The following is a 6,131-nucleotide window of genomic DNA, read 5'->3' on the forward strand; positions in this document are numbered from 1 at the left end:
CAACATTACATCAAGCATAACATTCAAAGTACATGAATATAGAATAATAAATAATAAATACCTAAGACTAGAGAAAATATTTAAAACATATATACAGATTGTTTACAACATACAAACAGACTATTTAAAACATATTCCTATACATATAAATAATTTATCTAAAACAGATTTATTTGTCAGCAAGCAGTCCATATCAACAGTTGTTAAAAAATTCCTGAAGAGAATAAAAGACGTTACACAACAAATAATTTTTCAGCTTCTTTTTAAAAACATTAAAATTATTTACACTTTTTAGTTCAGTCGGTAGGCCATTAAATATTTTGGTTCCCATACCAATCACCCCTCTTTTGCAGCGCTCAGTATTGCAAAATTGAACATACAGATTGTGTTTATGAATAGTATTATAGCCATGTACGTCAGAATACTGGGTAGTATATATCCTATTTTTTATTACAAAACATAAAATCTCAAATATATATAAGGAAGTAACTGTTAGAATCTTAAATTCTCGAAACAAATTTCTACAGGAGACTCTATTTCTTACACCTTTAACCACCCTTAAACATTTTTTCTGTAGTTTAAATAGAGTTTCAGAGTCCTTTTTCACCCCACCCCAAAAAATAATACCGTATTTCAACACGGACTCAAACTTTGCAAGATACACATTTCTTAATACAGATTGGCTCACAGAGTCCCGTAAAGATTTAATCAAATAAAGAGTCTTGCTAAGTTTTTTACAAACATATTGGGTGTGGGTTGCCCAACTTAAATCCTCAGTAATACAAATACCCAGAAATTTTACATCTGATGAACAAACTACCTCCTTATTATTTAAAGAAAAAATGGATCTAATAATTGTAGTAGATCTACTTCCCCGAAAAAAAATTACCTTAGACTTTTCAGTGTTTATTATTAAATGATTTTCATAAAACCATTTTTCTAATTGATTCTTTACATTTTGAATTTTTTCATTTAATGATAACATGTCATTTCCAGTAATTAATATATTAGTATCATCTGCAAATAATACTACCTCTGCATTTTGTATGATTCGGGGCAGATCATTTATGAATAATAAAAAAAAAGGATTTGCAAACGCTTACGACCCATGCACTGTTCATGGAAAGCAGAACTGTTATGAACTGGCATATGCACACGCTCTTATTTGTTTACTGGCTCAGAACAAAGCCCCATTCATTCTGCAGTCAAAGCTATGTGCTTATCTAAGTGCCGTATCAGTTTTCACCAATCTAATTGAAGTATGTATGTGTGTAGGAACAATAATCATGACTCTAAACACAGCCTGAATATATTTCCTCTGGACAGGTTGTATAGACATTTTTGCAAACATAGGCTTCAAAGTCTGTACATATATTTATGTCAAAAGTTACAGCTACATTTCATGTACAATGCTACGTAATTCAATTTTCAGTAGAAAACACACACGTTCTTCAATCGAAGTCAGAATTAGAGGGCGTGTGATGCCGCATATATGCAGCAATCGGTGACATTTAAAAACCAGCTGCGCCGCATATAAGCGGCGATTGTCGTGAAAGTGTTAAAGGATGATTTTACTTAATTTTGTATGATATGCTAGAGCTAGCTGATGGCTGGTGTCAGTCCATTTTCCTGTGTTCACATTCATCACCAACATATATGCTGCATTGTTACAGTAGTCTGTTATTTGTTGTACAGTAAATTGAGCGATCCAGTTAAGATTAAGAGCAATGTCTCATGGAATTCTGATTGATTATTAACTGCCAATATTTTTTTTGTTGTACACAAGTTTCAGTGACAAATATAATTCCATATTAACATATTCTATGTCATTAACTTGTGCTATAGCCTGATGCTAGTAGTGTATAGCATTTTATCTCAATTCATTACCATGAATTCATAATCTCTAATTAATCCATTAGTTTTGGCTTGTAAGCTATCATCAGCGCTTTCCATTCATAATAGTGTTAAAACCGAAACCAGCAGACCAATTAATTCTCCCCTTCCCAGAAAATCAGTATATTTCATTGTTGTGAAGGTGGAAGCCACTGCAGTGTGCTGTGTATCTTGATTTGTGCCTTTATCGTAATGAAATATAAACAGAACGGGCTAAGAGTAACTTTATATTTTATATGTTATCAATAATTATATTTCATCAACTTATTTAAGGGCCACTGTATATGGCTGAAAGACATAAAAACTGCCTGTACATCAGAAATAAACATCAAGCCAAACCAGTCTAGAAAATAATTTCTTGCTTTCTGTCTTTAATGTTTAGAAGTGTAAACTTCAGGAGCTTTTATGAGTTTTTATGTTGGTCATGTTGTTAATATTTTTTAAACAAACAAATGAGGCCTATCATTAAATTTTAAACTACAGTTGAAGTCAACCACAATGTTAAATTTAAATTTATCCTAATAAGAGATTGCCAAACTGTGTCTAAAAATTGTATTATTTCGGTGTTCGTATAATTTCAGACAGTTTGTTATACTAATGATTTGTCACAGTACCAAGTTCTATGTGCATAGTTATGTTTCTTCATTGGTTATGAAGTTGAAAGGAAGCATAGAACTCAGTTTGCCAGTCTGTGTTTTGTATGATGAAATGGTTAACAAGGTTCTTCTTAAAATTTACTGATTAAAAAAGTTCAGAATCTTGTGCTGAGTGTTGCAGTTTTGGTTCAGTCTTCAGTGTTCATTCTGCCACCTTGGTGGTAATTAACAGATATGAAAAAGCATGGTTTCACATGAAATTGCTAGTAAACATAGTCTGTTGTGCCAGATTATGCTGTGATCAGCCCTGACTTCCTAAATTTTGCAGACTTGACCTAAAAAGACTTTTCAGGAACCAGGTATTTTCACACAAAATATATAGGCACGTTTCTGATCTCTATCCACATTATTAAGGTTCACAAGCTATTATCATGAAATTGAAAAAGGTGTTGTGTATTTCACAAATGGGTAATGTCCTACAAGTTTTTTTTCAGCAAAAAATTGTAAAATATTCTATTATGTAATCTTGCTAAGCAGTTGTGAAATTCTCTGTGCGCACACTATGTGTGACGTCTCATGAATTTTAATCAGATTTCAAAGAGGAGGATCATTTTATGTTCTTTTTCAACCACATATTTTATTACAAGGAGTGGAAATTACTGTTATGACCATCTATGAAGAGTGTCTTAAAAATCAAACTATTAAGACCAAATGTGGTGCAATGATTACTAGTCAGCCTTCATATTTAAAAGACTGTATAAGTAACATTTTTGCCTGAAGTGTAGAGAATTAATTTTGTTTCATTTTAAATGTTGTTTAATTCCATTTCACAAGTAACTGAGTATCTTGCACTTAAGCTGCTGTAATTTATTTTTAATTTTATTGGAAAATTGCAGTACTAAACTACTAACAAATATAAATACACAGGTATTGAAAAAGACATAAAAACTCCATGGTTTTAGTCCTCAAGCAAACTATTCCGACTGATCGACCGCCACTTGTCGGCAAAGTTAGTGCCAACTTTAGCAGATAGAGGGTGTTGCGTGGTCAATGCAAGAAATCCCCATGGCCGTTAATTTCGGTTTTCTGCTCTGGAGAAAAAAAGACATAAGAACTTGTAAAAATATAAAACAAATCAAAGTACTTTTTTTAATATTTGCAGAAACTCTCTGAGTGTTCTGACATTGTTAGTAAATTTCCATGTGAATAATGTTCATAGCCCTGCAGACGTACTGGTACAGGCTGTATTAAATTTTGCTTGAGGCACAGTGAACTGTTTTAAGAGTGATTATCACTACAAATGCATAAATTCTGTTTTCCAGGTGATACAAATCATGGATTTTCTCTTCATAGACAGTGTTTTTCACATATCCCTACATTAAACAATCCACTGGTGTAAGATCTGGACTTTTTGGAGGCCAGGTCCATTTCTTCCAGTCCATCGATTAGGAAACTTTGCATATCAAACCTTATAACTGAAATAGTGTGGGACCCCATCCTTTTGGAATGACGTTGCAGGTTAATTTTCTCTTTCTGTGTCATTTATTTGTGGGAAAGCTAACGGTTCTAACATGCTAATGTAAATCCCATGATGATGTGTTCTGCAAAAAGAAACACCCTACCAGGTTGTCACTCATATACTAAGGAACTTCATATGGATATTCTGCTACTTTCTCGGTTTGACAGTTGTGATGAGTAACATGACCATTGATGTGAAACAGAGCTTTACATGAAAAGTACTCATGTTAGGAAATCATTTCATTTAACATTAAGTTTGCATATTCAGCACTTAATCTCGGCTGCTTATATGATACATTTTGGATCATGGTTTTTGGGCATACAGGATTGCAGACTGAAAAGCAATAGATTTCTTTGGACTCCATACAGTACCCTAATGCTTCTGCATTCTCTTCTGAAGTCCATGGTCTTCCAGATGACTTTTGCTTTAACATGCTTTCAGTTTCCTTAAACTGAATAAACCAGCGATAAATCTGTTTGAAAGTTCTCCTTCATACTAAAAAATTGTACTGAATGGTTACAGTGTACTTGAACTTGGCAAACTCTATGATGCTTTGGGTTTTCTCCCAATTGGATTCCCTGCATTGGGCACATAATTATACTGCAACTGAAGGAGTGCATTGTGCTTATGCATGCATAGCAGTTTAGTGCTGAACATTTCACTATGAACTGCGTGATGTATGTCTCCAAGTAAACAAGACACTAAACTTTAAACCTAGGGAATTGGAATTACTGGGTTTTGGGGCTTTGTTCATCGTTGGATATTCTACAGAAGTAGATAATGCAACGTTTGGAGACTTGATCGCAGATGAGGGTGTGAGACACCTACTCTGTTGGGTCCCTTAGAAAGAGCTAACCTCAATCACTGGACAACATATGTCAAGTCAAAGTCACTTTATGACTGACAGTCAGTAATTACTGTTGGACAGCTACAGATGTGTAGGCAAAAAATGTCTTCACAATTTTCTCAGATTCATTTCAGGGACTTGATTTGTTGCATAAAATTTTCACCCTTTCTATCTTAGTTTCAGGTCTATGCATGCTTTATCACAATTTTTATTGTTCATTTTTTATGTTATCTCCCATCGATGAAGCGTGGTCTCAGGTAATTATATTGCTATAGTTATGCTGACATAGATTTTAGAGTGACTGAGGTTAGCTCTTTCTGAGGGACTACACAGGGTAGATGTCTTCCGCTTTCACCTGAGGATGGTAACAGATCCAGTTTCCAGAACGTTGTGTTCTCTGGTTTGTTAGAATACTGGACAATGGACAAAGTCCAAAAATCCTGTAATTCCACGTGTTATTATTATACACCATTGCCAGAACCCTTTAGAATCTAGAACTCTTTATTGACCATCACAACACAACAAAAAGAAATCAAGGTCAGTGCCCAGCCATGTTTCGCTACATGTTTCAGCCACTAACGGCCATCATCAGGCAAACACATATTAACAAACATATACCATTGAACTGCAGTACATTAGATAGGATATAGTGTTATTAATAATTTAAAATACTTTGTGTAAAAATACAATAAATATTTGTTTTATACAATAACTTTTAGTTTTTTATATAATCTGACTTATTGTATTTTTATGCAAAGTATTTTAAATGATTAATAACATTGTATCCAATCTGATGTACTGCAGTTCAATGGTATATGTTTGTTAATATGTGTTTGCCTGATGATGGCCGTTAGTGGCTGAAGCATGTAGTGAAACACAGCTGGGCGCTGACCTTGATTTTTTCTGTTTGTTGTGTTGTGACGGTCAATAAAGAATTGTATATTGTAACACAACAGGATGCACGAAATGAAAACCTTTAGAATCTGCTTAGGGAGTTCTTTTTTTATGATCTTGTGTTTGTGTTAAACTAGATTGTGTGGCTGCTCAATAAAGTGTTTCCAGACAGTATGAAGACACAGCTGTGAGAATTTTTGATTGTGGTGTTTCTCCTCTGTACCCATACCATGAAGGCTTTTTTAATTCATGATTACATTTTATGTATTGTTACTTGAGCATGAAGCCAAATGAAATGAGACTTCAAAGAATGTGCATCAAATGTATGTCTCCCAGAATCTTCCATGTCAAACTTAAAATAGAGCAGTCATCACAATTCTGT

Source organism: Cryptotermes secundus, unplaced genomic scaffold, assembly GCF_002891405.2.
Source record: "Cryptotermes secundus unplaced genomic scaffold, Csec_1.0 scaffold1143, whole genome shotgun sequence".
In the NCBI taxonomy this organism is placed as follows: Eukaryota; Metazoa; Arthropoda; class Insecta; order Blattodea; family Kalotermitidae; genus Cryptotermes; species Cryptotermes secundus.